This window comes from Gorilla gorilla, chromosome 15, assembly GCF_029281585.2.
Source record: "Gorilla gorilla gorilla isolate KB3781 chromosome 15, NHGRI_mGorGor1-v2.1_pri, whole genome shotgun sequence".
In the NCBI taxonomy this organism is placed as follows: domain Eukaryota; kingdom Metazoa; phylum Chordata; class Mammalia; order Primates; family Hominidae; genus Gorilla; species Gorilla gorilla.
In genome coordinates, this window is record NC_073239.2 from 64,373,345 (window position 1) to 64,389,574 (window position 16,230).

At 33.3% G+C, this 16,230-nt stretch overlaps 1 protein-coding gene across 2 annotated transcripts in view; it reads right to left on the reverse strand.

The window, feature by feature from the left end:
- MDGA2 (MAM domain containing glycosylphosphatidylinositol anchor 2) overlaps window positions 1–16,230 on the reverse strand; it is an 834,858-nt gene that overhangs the window by 576,748 nt on the left and 241,880 nt on the right. The gene's annotated exons all lie outside the window — the stretch shown is intronic.

Below are 16,230 nucleotides of genomic sequence, written 5' to 3' on the forward strand. Positions count from 1 at the left end.
TCAGTAAACACTGTTGATACTACTACAAGTACTCTATGAATTCTGGTGACAAAAAGTGGAATACTATTCAGTTCTTGCCACATAGAGAGATTGTAGATTAGAAAAGGATTAAAGACAGATTAAATGGAGGTTAAATTTAAAGAGTATTCAGACAAAACTAAATAATTTTGATTTATTTTTAAGAAGCACAACTCTGAGCAAGTCATTCACTTCACACCAGTATATCAGTTATCCATCTGCCAGTGGTTGAACTAGATTTTAAGTTGATACTTCCATGGTATAAATGAATATTTGTAAAGGGAATGGCAAAGGACTATCAAGAAGAAAGGAGGATTATAGACTGAAGTGATACTAAATGCAGAGGCACAGGGACATAATCAGACTGTCCTCATTTTATCAATACTGCACACTTGAAAGAAGAATTCACAAAAGGAAGCTTTTTTTTTTGTTCTATCAGAGATTTAGTTATTGAAATACCTAATGATATTTATTGTAGGCTGACTGACCCATAAGAAGTCACAGGCCATGACCCAAAGAAAGTAAGATGCTCGAAATCTTTAAATATGTGTCAAGTAATCATGAGAAAAATGTATAAAATATTTCTTACAGTAGCCTTCCTTTACAGAACACATCTTAGCACATAATAATAAACTTGATTTATTATGTTTAGTACTCTTGTATTTTTAACTACACTACTATGGCCTTTCCTTACACATTTCTTATACAGGTTTGCTGCTTATTTACATATGCCAGCTATAATTCTAGCATTAGCTAAATTTGTTTAATTAATTTGTGTTAAAATCATGTAAAGAAAATATTCTATATCTCTGAATATATACAATATATTATTATTGTTATAAATACACTGCATATTCATATTTAAGTTGATAATTGTGGAATTGGTTTGATAATTCAATGGGGGATAAAATATTTTTCTAAGTCGACCATTTTTCTTGTGAGCTAATTGGAGAGGTCTTTTTATTGAGGTAGTCATACTTATCAAAGGTTGAAATTTGTTCAAGGAAATACGTGGTATATACAAATACAAAGAAGAATAATCCAAAAATTAAAAGGTAACAAGATATAAGCCTTGTAGTGTGAATAAAAGCTAGTAGTAAAAATGATCCAAGTAATTAAAAAGACTGTCAACTTTATAATAAGGATTACTGGGTAAATTATGCCAGTGTGGGGTTTGGATGGAAGGAATATTCACAATACATGCATGCATGCATACATATATACACACATACAATGCATATGGTAGCTTAATATTTTTAGCTAATTAAAAAATTACTTTCAGAATAATGATTGTAAATTGAAAGTTACTCAATTTAACTGTAATAACTGACAAGACACCAACTGACATCAATCTCTTCAGAAATAATTCTGGCATAGTAACACACTCATGTCACAAGATAAAGATGAATGATAAAGAATTCAAATGTGGAAGGAATGAGATAGACTATGTCTAATATCTTTCCTGGTCTTCTATTTTGGAAACAGCAGTATCTGTTGTAATTCCAATAAATTCTTTATTTGGGAAAATCTTACATACCAATTTAATATAAAAGGTCTTTTAATTAACTTGAAGATAGCAAAAGCAAAAAGAAAAGAGAAGAAGGAAGTAGAGGAGAAGAAATAAGTTATCTAAGTCTGTGTTGTCATTTTCTTCTTGGTGCTATAAAACACAAATTCTAAAATTTGGAGCTGATGAAAATGGACACATGTGGCCAGATGGGCTCAATTGCATGCAAAGCTCTGAGCACTGTAGGACTCCTTTTCTCACTGCAATCCTTTTCTCATGAAGCCATAGGTATTACAGACCTTGAGTGGTGAAAAAGGCCCTTACTGTTGTTAAAATCAGACACTAATTTTTTATAAGGACTCCCATTTTCCTTAGATTCAAAAGCAATATCTAAAAGAAAGCAATAAAGAGAGAGAAAAAGAGTAAGCTAATAATAATAATAATAAAGCATTGTAGCACAAACTGTGTTTCCTCTATCAGGAAGAGCAAACACAAATGGTGCACCCTTTCAGAGGACCATTTTGATTCTTGTTATTTTACATTCATTTATATGCAAAGAAAACATGCCTATTTCAAGCATAAAACCTGAGAAATATAGTACAGCAAATAGACTTCAGAGCTGAGAATAAGATAGGAAGAGTGCCGCTGTTCTTTCCAGAGAGTAGAACACACATATTATGTCAAAATGTTACATTTTACCTGGTCAATCAATAACCCCTAATATAATCTAGGCACCTACTTTCTGGGTCAGTTTGATGTAACGTATCCGGAGAATTTCACTCTGGGGTCTCTACTTATGTCTACCTGAAATGTTTTTTACATTTTCAAATGATGTTATTCAAAGGGAGTCAAAGATTAAAAGCTCATTTCATGAGGCATTTAATTTAGGTAAGTCAATCAGCCAAGAAAAAACAAAACAGAACAAACCAAATTGCAAATTGTGGGGAAGAATCCTGCCTTCTTTGGCTGGCATCATAGATGGTCAAACAAAACAAAGTTTGAACACTATGGTTCATGTTTTCAGAAAAAGATGGACAGTGGGACACATTTCTGTAACTTCCAACCTTTAATATGTGGACCAGCTGAAAAGCAAAACAGAAACAAAAACAAAAGCAAAATCGTGCTGCAAATACTTTGAGTCTGTTATTTAAGGAGAAAAAAGTACAACCATATTGTGTTGATATTCAGGGAAAATATTTATTTTGTATAATGGTGCATAAATAGAGTTGTAATTATCCCTAGTAGATCACTGAACTACTAGTGAACACCAATATACAACCGATGCATGTGAGGAAACAAAATCAAATTTAAAAGAAACCTCTCATGAAGACTAAAGCTGTTTATTACTAACAGGATAATAGTAATGGAATTAGAGAACTCTCGCATTGCAAAAACTAGATTATACTTCCTAAATGTTCTTAATTTTTAAAAAATACAAGAATGCATTCTTTTTGAGTTTGTTTAGTTTGTTTTGGTGTTAGATCATCTGCTAATTGTGTTGACTTTTAAATTCATTTTTTTTCAAGTTAAAAAAAATCATGTGCTTGACAATTTTGGTGACTGTAATAAAGTATTGTACAAAGTTAACAATATTCTTTGAAGTTTAAATGCCACTAAAAAGACACTTTTATAAAATATAGAAGTGTGCTATGGCATAGACATTTATGCTCTGTTTTGTTTACTAAATTTCCAGGCCAGCATTTTCTGATTTTTATTTCCAAATTCATAAATTTTCTACTCTCTTCAGTAGTTTGTAATAGCAATACATTAAATATTTGAGTTTATTCATGAGCAAACTCTCCATAGACTAAAAAGGAACTATGAGTGCTAATGTTGACTTCCCAATTACTTTTTTTCCTAGTAAGTCCTGGGCTTTTCTTTAGGTTTTAATTAGCAAGGCAAATGTGAATAAGAGTGGCAGACCTCTCTTGTCTCCAAAGAGGAGTGGCAGATCTCTCTTGACCCCCTCTTGCCTCCTCCAGCTTCCAGGTTAACAAAAGGAAAATGAGTTAACCAAATATGTCTTCCAAAGAATGAGAGAACTGCCAGGATAGTCCCGAAATTCAAGCTAAGAACCATTTAAAAGCAAGGATCAAGTGAAAAAGCTTAAATTAAAGGTATATTTACATTGAATAAAGTTTTGTTTCCATCATTCAAATATTAGGTCTGAAGTTTTTTAACTTTTTACATTATAATTTTCATGATATCTATTTTTGCCATCCTTCTTTCTCTAACTCCTTTCCTATTCGTAGGTATCGACTGAGCTGGTGACAGTGCAAAAATAAAGTTAAAAATAATCAGCTGAAATTTTTCATGAAGAATATGTTTGTTCCTTTTTTCAAATGCCATCAACATGAAAGCCACAATACATGTCTCTTCTGTGTCAGCTCACTTTTAAGGACTAAGTATAGAGTTAACATTTTGATTCTATACACTCGAAACCCTAGAAATATATGATCGATAAATAGATGGATTTTAAATAGATAGATGATAGATAGATGATAGATAGGTAGATAGATATTCAGACGACAGATTTTACCTGTTAATCTCAAACGATTATTATATCTCCTTTTTCCTACCCATAATTAAATAACCAGTTGTTTTCTCTTTTATGTATGTGGAAGATATTTTTATGCTTAGGCAAATTATTTTGCAGTGTTTAGATGTACAATCCTTGCTTTCTCTTCTTGTTTTCATTCTAGGGACTCTAAACATGTCACACATCTGTATAATGATATATTAAATTTTATCCCCATTGATAGTATCATGAGCTAAATTTGAAATTCATTACTCTTATTGGTAATAAAAATAATTAAAAAGTCAAAAGCATTTGCAAAATGTTTTAAATTCCTAAGTAATTCACTTCTGTGAGTTAACTTTTTTCCTCTTCCATACTAAGTAACTATACCCAATACTTACTAGTAAAAGCTGGGAAACTAACCTTTATTAATGCTGATATCCATCTACCAGATACTAGGTGCTTTACGTGCACTGTTCACCTAATTTAATCATCAGAGCAACTCATTTGACAAAAGAAGAAAGTGAAGTTCAGAAGTGTTAACTTGTCCAGATGACACAGCTACTAGTTGTCAGTCTTTATTTGTACTCAGTTTCCCCTATCCCCACGCCTGTGTGTGTGTGTGTACTCTTTAATTTCAATATGGTAATTAGATGGAAACTGAAATTTTGTATGTATTCTTCATGTATTAGGATGCTTTATTTTCTTACTTATGTAGCTTTTTAAGAATCATGTGATAGAACTTAATATATTATTTCCTACTGAATTTTTCTAGTGACTAAGATTGTTAAAGTCAAAAGATATGTCAGTGTTCTGAGAACTAACACACTGTTTATTTTATTTAACTATTTATTTTATTTTATTTTACTTTATTTTTACTTTATTTATTTATTTTATTTTACTATATTTATAAGTCTCGTTCTGTCATCCAGGCTGGAGTGCAGTGGCATAATCTCGGCTCACTGCAACCTCTGCCTCCCGGGTTCAGGCGATTCCCCTGCCTCAGCCTCCCAAGTAGCTGGAATTACAGGCGTGAGCCACCATACCTGGCTAATTTTTGTATTTTTAGTGGAAACAGCGTTTCACCATGTTGGCCAGGCTGGTCTCGAACTTCTGACCTCAGGTGATCCACCTGCCTCAGCCTCCCAAAGTGCTAGGATTATAGGCATGAGCCACCATGCCCGGCCTTAATCCTCATTTAATTTTTAAGAGCAGCTGGGCATGGTAGCTCACACCTATAATCCCAGCACTTTGGGATGTCCAGACATGTGGACTGCTTGAGTATAGGAGTTTGAGACCAGTCTGGGTAACATGGAGAAACCGTCGTCTCTACAAAAAATTTTAAAAATTAGCTGGTATGATGGTTTGTACCTGTGGTTCCAGCCATTTGGGAGGCTGAGGTGGGAGGAGGATTTGAGCCTGGGAGATGCAGGCTACAGTGAACCATGATCACGCCACTGCCCTCAACCTGGGTGAGATTCTGTCTCAAAAAAAAAAAAAAGTTTTAAGAACATATTTAATTGAGGTTCAGAGTGACTGAATTCAGCACTCTTTGTAATACTCCACCAACATCTTCTCATGTGTGTCAGAACTATATCCCTTATACTCATTTGTATATTAGAAGTGCATCATTCCTTGGCACATACAATTATGAGGATGGTGATTCTGATTATTACTTGTGATTTTGATTATTATTTAAGCAAACAGTGAAATTCTAGATGTGACATGGATTGTATATTATTTAGTTAATTCACAGTGGAGCTAGAGAGTCTTACACAGGAGCAATACATATCTATGTGACATAGGTAACTGATCTCTTCATGTTTCTCTTTTCCATAAGAAAAATACTGATTTCATAGACTAAGATAGAAGTTCTCATTCTCCACTTACCCTCCCATTGCTTAGCTATGGATAATCCAAAGCAAACTACCATCCATAATCTCAGTTTTTATTTTTCTAACTCTAAAGGATAGAGATATGGAAAAGGCATCTTGTGTTGGTACATTGCAGGAGAAGGCAATCCGAAGTGTGGAGAGAAAGGTGGGGCATGATGAAAAGGAAGGTAGATAGGGGAAATCTAGTAAAGAAGTAGCCCAAGTGGGATGGGAATTGGAGCAGCTCCCAAGGTAGACCTTCAAACAGAATTTCTCATTTAAAGTTATCAGGCAATTTAAATTTAGCTTATCTGATAAGTCTCCATAATCCCTGGTGTATTTCTGTAAATTTGTGAAATCCTTGTCCTTGAAAAATGTGGTTCAATGTTAATGTCTTATTGGGAGAGGCTGCATCAAGTTTGATATTCACATTACAAACTTCAGATTTGGAGATATTCATTTTTAGCACTATCTGGTAAAACAGGTTTTAAATATTAGTGCACACATCGATCCAGACAATAAAATGAAATCAGATACATACACCCTCATTTAATTTCAGTAGGAGATACATGTACAAGCAGTTACCTAAATGCACAAAATAATAGCATCCATTACCATCAAATCCTAAGAATGCTTTCTAACAGAAGACCTTTGGGAACTAGTGAATATGATGTCAGTTAAATGTCTAGGAGTAAAGGAAATATTAAGCACGCACACACGCGCACACAGAGAAAAGCCACTGAGGCTATAATCTTCTAGGAACAGGAAGTAAATTGTTTTCTGTTCAGGAATGTCAAGGAGTGTTAGGATATTTTTCACTGAAGTGTAATTTAAAGGCTACTTTCTCCAGAGAGTTTCAGAAAGTAATGTTCATTTGAGTTCAATTTTGATATACTATTCCTGAGACATTTTATTATCTGTGTGTATAAATATATATGTGTGTATATTTTGACATGTTAGACTTTTAAAAGACTTGCGAGAGAGTGCCCGTATGCCCTCTACCCAGCTTTCCTTCATGTAAAAATCTTACATAGCCACAGAATATTTATCAAAGCTACGAAATTATTGTACAATACTAAATTCACAAATGTATAGTTTTTTTTTTAAGATTTCATTGGATTTTTAATGAATGCCCTTTTTCTGTTCCAGAATCCATCCCAGGATCCCATATCAAACTTAGTTTCTTTGTGTCTTCTTTGTGTCCTCCAGTCTGGGAGGGTTCTCTGACTTACACAGCCCGGATGTTTTCAAAGAGTACTAGTTGTTTATTTTGTAGAGTATATAAAATAACATAGAGTTTTGGCAGATGAGAACATGGACATTTTGGCGGGGATACATTCTTCTGTATACTTCACAAAGTATTTGCTAGAGGATATCACGTTTCTGCCCACTAATTCTGCCTCCTAAATTTTTGCTAATTTGACTCCCATCGGAGGATCTAGCCTATGGCAGTTATTACAGTGGTGATCTAATGGTGATTTTTTTTACTTCTATTATTATTTATCTTGTTGATCAAGTTATTCCAAATTTGGTCATTAGGATCTCTTTCGGAAGGACCCCTATATGTTTTCAGTATGCCCCTACTTTTTTTGAGCCCTTTCTTTTCTTTAAAGCACGTTCTTACTTTTTTGACACCACAAGATGATCTGGGTATAACTGTTCGTTTAACAAAAAGATAGCAACCATTTTAACTATGAAATATGAAAAATATGGAAGTTACTAGTATTACTAGTTAGATAATACAATTAAAAAATAGCACCAAAAATTATTTTCTAGAAAATATGCAGATTAATATTTTGTAAAAAACATATTTTTTGAAAAAGCATCTCTGTGTGTGATATGTAAATATATCACACATTATATATATATCAATTATTCATATCTATCATTTATATATATACATATATGTATCTTACGTAGTAAACAACATAGTTATCCAACAATAGAGGATTCACTAAATTGTAGTATTTGATATAAAGACTTTAATATAATTAAATATATTTTTTATAAATCAAATATATTTGATATAAATTCATATTTTCAGAGGAGGCAGGACATTTATAATATACTGCTTGGTGAAGAAGAGCAAGCTTTGGAATTCTCTACATATTATGAGTTGTGAGTTACTTTCTTAAATCATAGGAAAAATGTCTGGAAAGTAACACATCAAAGTAATAATAGTTAGCAAGGACTAATTAATTTCAGGTGACTTTTACAACTATGTGATAATTTAAATGACTTATGTTACTAGTTACTAGATTGTTTCTAAATTGACAGTTTTTAAATAAATCTCAGTCTAAACAGGTATAAACTTCCCGTAAACTGCCATCATGCCATTATTGTCAATAAAATAAAATGGCATACAAAGCCATGACTTTTCTTTAGTGTTTTAAAAATGGCTTTAATGTGTTGTCTGAGGCAAAAAGAAAACACCACCGCTCCCTTCCTCCCACATACACCTCCAAAGCTGAAAACACAGAGACGGATTTAAGGAAAATGATAAATCCTTTTTAGCTATGGAATAGCAAGAGAGAACTGAGAGGTGTCAGGTAAAACAGAGGGAAGGATGGCTATGATCTTCAAATGCCACGGTTTGCAGATACTGTGTTTTCAACACTATTCTAAATATTCAGAGTACTCACCAATTTGATCAGTAGTGACAAGAAAAAAGTTTTTGGACCAGGTTCTCCATGTCATTTTGTAATTATTCATTCAAATATAAATACAGACACAATCGCCTCATTCTCTGTAGCCCCACTATCTTTTTGCAACATTCTCAGTAGAAGCAAGAATTAATTGCAACTGAGTAATTGTCACTAGGTTGTGTGGTGGGAGACAGAGACAGGGTCAAAAAAGAAGAACCACTTTTCTCTTTCCTGGAATGTCACGTAATGCCAGATACTTCCTCAAGTGGTGAATTTGTTTCAATTATCTAGCAAATCTTTCTCTCTTAGAAAGTGCCAATGAACAGTGAGTTAGGGGAAGCCTCACATGGCTCTGCTAAACATTTGATTCAGTGCAGATTGTGTGACAGATGTGTTTCTCATTATTAAGAGATCTATCGTTTGAACATGCTAGGACTAAAATTTATCATGCAGTTAGTCTAGATCTATGGATTAGCTGCAACCTGAGTAAAAAATAAACTGGTGCTAAATTCCTAAGAAAGATAAATTATTCCTTGATTTCACTAAAGCACATTTATTGATCTTGCCAGATTTTTCGTTTCTTTTTTTGCATAGCTATTTTAATTTCATGATCTGTTCACAAGGAAACTTTCCTAGGGATGCACTGCATTAAAAATATATCATTATATTCTTTATCCCACTTCAAATCTGATACAGAACTAGAAAACAGGAAAAAATTAAAGAAACTCTTTACTCACTTTTTTCTATGTATTATTAATGAATAAGGATAATTACTGTGAAGAATATCATATTAGTATCATTCAGTCATTCTCATATTTGAAAAGATTAATGTGCAGTTTTAAAGTACAATTGTGTTTTACTGCAATTGTTGCTGTGGCTTGCTTTCAAGATTTTAATTAGGTATTTTATCTTTACACTACAGTAGTACAGATGTTTTTATAGTGAGTTATCATTCAATCTCACCATAAACTAGGGAAATGTTGATTAGTCTACATAAAGATTAATTTTCAAAATCAGGTATATATTTGATCTTTAACATTTGGAATGTGCTGCTGTTTCACAATAAAAATGTCACTTTAAAATATTAATTTTCAATCATCTGAGTTCAGAACTCTCTCTACATATATGTTTTGTATTCTACTATCTCATTATCATATCAAACCCAAATAAGAAACCCTAGTGGGACAGCCTTTTCTAAGAAGAGCTTTTCCCTATCATTTCTGTCTCTCATTCTCTCTCTCCATACATATACACATATTTATGTATATATACACACATATACGTGTTACACATATATTTATGTATACATACCCACACATACATAAATATACATGTATATATGTAAAATACATACATATATATAAACACACACACACATACAAAATTCTTCACCTTAAGAACCACATTTTTGTAAAATGCTACATGGAATAGTTATTTATACAAAATACTAAAAGCTTTGTTGAACAGAATCAAATCACAAACTGATAATAGGATCATCCACAAGTTATTATATAAAAAAACTAAGGGAAGGCCAAGGCAGGTGGATCGCTTGAGGTCAGAAGTTCGAGACAAGCCTGGCCCGTCTCTACTAAAAATACAAAAAGTAGCCAGGCGTAGTGGCGGGTGCCTGTAATCCCAGCTACTTGGGAAGCTGAGACATGAGAATCACTGGAACCTAGGGGGCGGAGGTTGCAATGAGCTGAGATTGCGCCACTGCACTCCAGCCTGAGCAACAGGGTGAGACTGTCTCAAAGACAAAAGACAAACAAACCCCTAAGAAATTAATATAATTACCAAATATGAAGATATATATATATACACACATATATATTTTTATATGTGCATATATGTCAAAGGAGAAAGACAGTTTTGATATTTAGTTCCAGTTCTTTCTCACCTAGAAAATTATAACAATTCTTAGCAAATATAACACAGGTAATGGTTTTGTATCTTCTGGATTTCTCTTTCACTTTATTCATGGTCTGCAGACTTTCTGTCTTTTCCATGGCATTCTTCTCTCATAGCATTCTGTTCTGGGAAAGTCTTATTCTTTTTATAAGGCATCCATCATCATCTGCATCTCTGCATTGTGACTTATCAAATGCTGAAAATTCACATTAGGTACAATCTTCATAAATCAGTTTTGGTAGACTTGCTTTTTCATGCAAATGCTTAGTGCCTGCTTCACTTATTAATCATGATGTGATGTATATTTATTCATTGTAAGACATTTTATTGAGTTCCTCAAAGTCCGAGGTACCATTTTCAGTACTGAGGACAAATCGGTGAAAAAGAGAAACAAGATTTGTATTTTAGTGGGAAAGATGGAGTAATACCAAGTAATTTCATGTAATGAGGAATCTTCAGAAGACAGTAAAATAATGTGATAGAATCAGTAGCTAAGAGGGAAACAAGGAGTGGGGGGATCATAACATTACATAATCTGAAAATTGACTGAAAAGGAGGTCTGGATGATGATAACGAGAACAGCATTCTAGACGGAAAAGCATGTGCAAAGTCCCTGAGGTGGGAAAGAGAGGAGGACAGTGTCTCTAGAAGGTAATGAATACATGGGAGAATGGAGTTGAAATCAGAGAGGTACAGATCTACAGGTACAGTTCCTACAGTGCCTTGTTGACTCCTCTACACGCTTTGGATTTGATTATAACAACAATGGTAATAGTCTTAAGCAAGGCAGTGTTGTGATCCGAGACATATTTGTGAAAGACCCTTTCCCAGTGAGAAGCACTTAGGGAACTGTTGCAGGAGATAATGGAAGTAAAGCCACTAAAACAGGCTGATGAGTTGATCAGAAATTATAAACTAAAAGAAGAGGACAATTCTTTTTGTTTGTTTGTTTTCCTAAGCAATTGAGTAGATAGTGGTGACAAGACAGAGAATATCAAGATTATGTCTGTGTTTTTAGCCAGGTAGTTTTCTAGGATTATCTTACATATGATCCCTTTGCCACGATCTGCGTTTCTTATACTTCATTGAAGAAAGTGCATGCTTAATTAATTTGAGTGGGAAGACACTTTATTGGGGGTGTAAGAAATTTTAAATACCTAAATAAAATGTATTCTCTGTGGAAAAGAAAAAAAGGGGTACCATTATATTACTTTAGTGAATCACAATTACAAATACTGCTCCAACCTACCAGTAATACCAATAATAGAGCAGCTTAAGTTGTTTCTGTTTAAACATATAAGATCCTATATCAAGTAAGCACTTGGAATAATATTTTTCATGGCAATTGAAAGTCTTATTCATTCAAATGATGGCATCTCATTCATTTAAATATTGACAGTACACAAAATGACCAAGTATAAGAATTATCTAAATTCAAATACTGGTGCCACCAGTCTAGCTGTTTGACTAGGGGCAAGTTAATTAATTCAGTTTCACTTTCATCAGCTGTAAAATGTTATCTATCTTATATGGTTATTTTGAAGATTGACTGAGTGCACACTCATCCGTGTGAAGGGCTTAAAATTGTGCATGCAGGAAGAACTCATCAGGCATTTGCAGCCCTTATAGTTTTTATGTCATTATCTGTTTTGATTGGGGATTGTCTGCAGACACAGGTAATATTGGTTAGCCCTGACCATGTCATAATGTGTGATTGGATAGGTTCATTCGTCTTTTTATTTTCATGTACATATGAATATATGAGAATATATAAGTATATATTCATATTCCTGTATGAATCCTTAGAGAGAATGAATAATTATTAAACAATTAATCAGATGTTACAAGTATCACCATAGGCAATGGCAACTCACTCAGCTTTGAAAATGGACTCACGGTGTAAGTTTTAATCATCAGTTTAGGGAGGGGAAAAATATAAAATTTTCTAAATTTAGTGAAAAAAATTGCTTAAAAGTCGTTTATATTAATCTTTTTATTCAAAGGTCCTGAGTAAAAATAAAATTATGATATTCATGTCATTGGAATGTTATGGGACTCATATGTGGAAAGATACATAAAATATTAATCCCAACGCCCAGGCACACAGAAAGAATTTGTTAAATATTACGCCTTTGTTATTGTTATGATGGAAAAAAGCAGAACACTTACAAGAGGTAAATCCAGCTCTTGGCTTTACTACTAACTATGCTTTGAAGAAATTTGATCATGTTTAAAATCCTACCCAGAGTGCTGTTTTTCCTTTGCACAAATGAGGGTTTGGGGAGTAACAGTATCATATCATTACAAAAATAAGTTATACTTAACGGCACACATTTTTGAAACTTCACGGTGAAAAATAGATGAAGACCGTCTAAAATAGAGACTTAGTAACTAAAAACATTGAGATTTGTCTACATTACATTTTTTTAAATGGCAGTTCATGCTATACTTCAGTAAAGAGTCTAAAAAGTGCCACAGTAAGGGAACCTTTAAATTTGCCTAACATAGCTTTCCACGACATATTTGACTACAAGCACTCTTTATTTCAAAGACCCTTATGAACAACCTGAATCATTATTACTTGAAGGAACGAAGTCTGAGAGACACAAATATAGATAGCATATTATTTACATCAACTTGGTTATCCAATGGAGATTAACATAAATGACCAACTCTTGAAAGACTATGTCTATTAGATCAAAATACTCTAAATGAGTGTGCTAACCTATGGGTGCTGTGCACATGTCAAGCTCTGATTTTTTTTTAAAGACTTTGTAGAATAACTGAGATTCACATGGGGATTTTTCGCTCTTAGTTTTGTGGTTAAAAAATGTTAAAAATCTATGGCACAAGATAAAAGTCTATTTAATGTCCAGAGTTAAAAGATATTACTGAATTAATGTCCACTTCTGATGATTAAGGGAATCTCACACTTATATGTGGGGCCACAGCTCTTGTCTAGCAGTTCAAATGTGTCATATTGTGTTATCTCATATATATCCGCTAAATTAGATTTATAAGTCCTTGGGATAACAATCTGTTATTAAAGTTAATAACTTATATGCACTTTCTGGCTCCTATTTTATCTCCATCACATGTAGAAGAAATTTCTCCATGGAATATTTAGCTGAAATTTCTCCATGGTATATTTAGTTGAAAACAGGATAGGATCTCAGTCCACCAGTATATTTATATTTTCACTTATATGAACAAAGGCCTTATGAACTACCTTATACTTTCTGTGTCCTTCTGAAAAAAAGAATGGTTGCCTTGAATATAAAATTTGAAAAAAAGAAAATTTTAAATATGAATGTTAGAAAAAATGATCTTCCAATCTTGATATTACTAATTTGTACAATATAGTCTAAATATATTCTAAGCAATGAATTTCTGAAGGATGACATTTTGGAAACTCTAGTTTGAAACAATCATCTTTCTTTTATTTTGTTGGATGATCTAGGTAGATGAAGATTAGAGCTTTGAAGAATAATTAGTTTAGAAGTTGGTTGCATAACAGAACCCAGGCATTAATATAATTTCATTGATTCCTTTCCTATTTATTGAATACCTACCATGTGCCAGGAACTGTGTCAAATATTGGGACACAAAGATGAAGAGGAATGACTCTCCAGGAGCTGTCCCTGTGGTCACATGAGGAAGGCATGCACTGAGCCAGTAATGATAGATATAACTGCCTTTTTAAAAGAGAAAGGGCAGGGTATAAACAAAGCATAGGAAGTTTTAGAAAAAAGTGTTTGAGGGGAAATATTAATTTGTGTAGTTATAAGATAGTCACAACCACAGTCAATAGTTTTTTTTTATTAAAAGCATTTTAATACTATTAGACATAGAAACCTTAAAACAGCAGAGTTGTCCTTCTGGGAAACAGAGGCCTCTCTTCCTTCTACTTGGTTTCTTGGCTAGGATTGTCTTCTGGAAACACTAAGTATTGATTAAGAAAAAACGTGATGTTCCTCCATCCACCTGAATTTTTGGAGAAACTACTCTTTGATTACCAAAACTAAACACATAGAAAAATAGAGAAGACAAGAGAAATGAAATAATTTAAAATCACTGTGAAAAATATTTTTACCCTATAAAATAATCGAGATGACTATTGCCAGTTTTGAAGCAAGTAGCTTGATATCTTAATGAAGATATTCCCTAAAGCTTTATAAAATCTAATTCAGGACTAAGGAGACATTTGAAAAACTATTCACTAAGGGAAATTAGAAATTCTGGATTCACGACATCAGGGAAATGAAGTGTTGTGGGGCTGATGCTGCCATTTACATTGTTATTCCATGAAAATGGAATAAAGCTGTAGACTTCAATTGTAAGCACACTGAGAAAAATGAAATCATCTCTTTGTAATTCAAAGCAGACAAAGCATTATCTGCTATTTAAATATCTCATCTAGCTATGCAGGAAACTAATACATGTGCTAATTCAGGAATGTGTTGAAGCTTCACAGAGAATAATTTGAGACATGGTCAGTGAAACAATTATCAGTCATTGTAAAGTTTTGCATGTGTTTGAAAATTTAATCATGTGGTGGACATATCTGATATTAGCATATGTATCCATAATTATCATTCTCAAATTAATTTTAAACCATTGCTAAATAATAAGAGAATATATCTCTTAAAAGATAAAAGCTTTTCATATCTGAAAAAAGTCACTCTGATAGCAAAAAAATAAGACTTTTGGTGACAAAAATACACATTAAGATTCTCTATTTTAGGAAATCATCATTTAAGAATAGCTTATCAATTATTGAATAGGTGCCCTTTTTTATTCTTGCCATATGAGTGTTTTTCTGTGATACTTCCAATTTTGACAAAAATTCAACTATTTCAATAATACTCAGATACAGACCCCCTTGAAAAAGTTACTTAAAAACTATCCAGTAATTTGTTACTTATAGGTGTTTTGTGCTACTGAGAATAGTAATGTTACCTTTAATTTATTTGAAAAACAGACAACAAATGTCATATCTCATAGAACTAGGATAATTTGTAGCATTGTGAAACTTTGTCTTTTGAGTTCATAGCTTATTGAGTGACTTTTCAGTTGGAAAGCTAACACTTTGATCAAGTGATTCTTACTAATTCTAGACTATTTCTCTGAGGTCAAAGAAGGTAGAATATCATTCTCAGTGTGTATGTAAAACCAGTGTGGACTTTTGTATTTATTGCCTAAAATAAAGTATTTTACAGATAATGATAAGATACCCTAAGGATGTCTGAGATGTTAAGTACATCACAAAGATATATGGGAAGTGGTAAATATAGCTTGTGTTAAATGGGCTAATATCATTTTCACCTCGTAGTTACTTTCTAGTTTTATTTAGTTATAGTTACAATCAACATTTAAGTGTGGTGTGCATAAATTTTGATTTGGTTAATCTGAACCCCACTATTTCAAGATGGTGGTTTATAATGCTTTAATTAAAACCAACATTGAGGCTGGGAGCGGTGGCTTATGCCCATAATCCCAACACTTTGGGAGGTCAAGGTGGGTGGATCACTTGACGTCAGGAGTTTGAAATCAGCCTGACCAACATGGCGAAAACCTGTCTGTACTAAAAATACAAAAGTTAGCCAGGTGTGGTAGTGCATGCCTGTAATTCCAGCTACTCAGGAGGCCGAGGCAGGAGAATTGCTTGAACCCAGGAGGTGGAGGTTGCAGTGAGCCGAGATCACGCCACTGCACTACATCCTGGGAGACAGAGCAAGACTCCATCTCAAAAACAAAACA